The sequence below is a fragment of the Centrocercus urophasianus genome, unplaced genomic scaffold, assembly GCF_019232065.1.
Source record: "Centrocercus urophasianus isolate 14NV4802_14NV808 unplaced genomic scaffold, USGS_Curo_1.0 seq_1351, whole genome shotgun sequence".
Taxonomy (NCBI): Eukaryota; Metazoa; Chordata; class Aves; order Galliformes; family Phasianidae; genus Centrocercus; species Centrocercus urophasianus.
Window position 1 is genome coordinate 2,583 of NW_024884533.1, and position 232 is coordinate 2,814.

The following is a 232-nucleotide window of genomic DNA, read 5'->3' on the forward strand; positions in this document are numbered from 1 at the left end:
AATGGGGCTTTTGGGGTCTATTAATGGGGCTTTTGGGGTCTATTAATTGGGTTTGGGGGCTATTAATTGGGTTTTGGGATCTATTAATTGGGTTTGGGGTCTATTAATGGGCCTTTGGGGTCTACTAATTGTGTTTGGGGGCTATTAATTGGGTTTGGGGTCCATTAATGGGGCCTTTGGGGGCCATTAATGGGCCTTTGGGGGCTATTAATGGGGTTTGGGGGCTATTAAT

The 232-nt window shown here is 45.7% G+C and overlaps 1 protein-coding gene across 1 annotated transcript in view; it reads left to right on the top strand.

Annotated features, from left to right (window-relative positions):
* LOC122157415 (syntaxin-4-like) overlaps positions 1–232 on the top strand; it is a 7,102-nt gene that overhangs the window by 1,209 nt on the left and 5,661 nt on the right. The window lies entirely within an intron of this gene.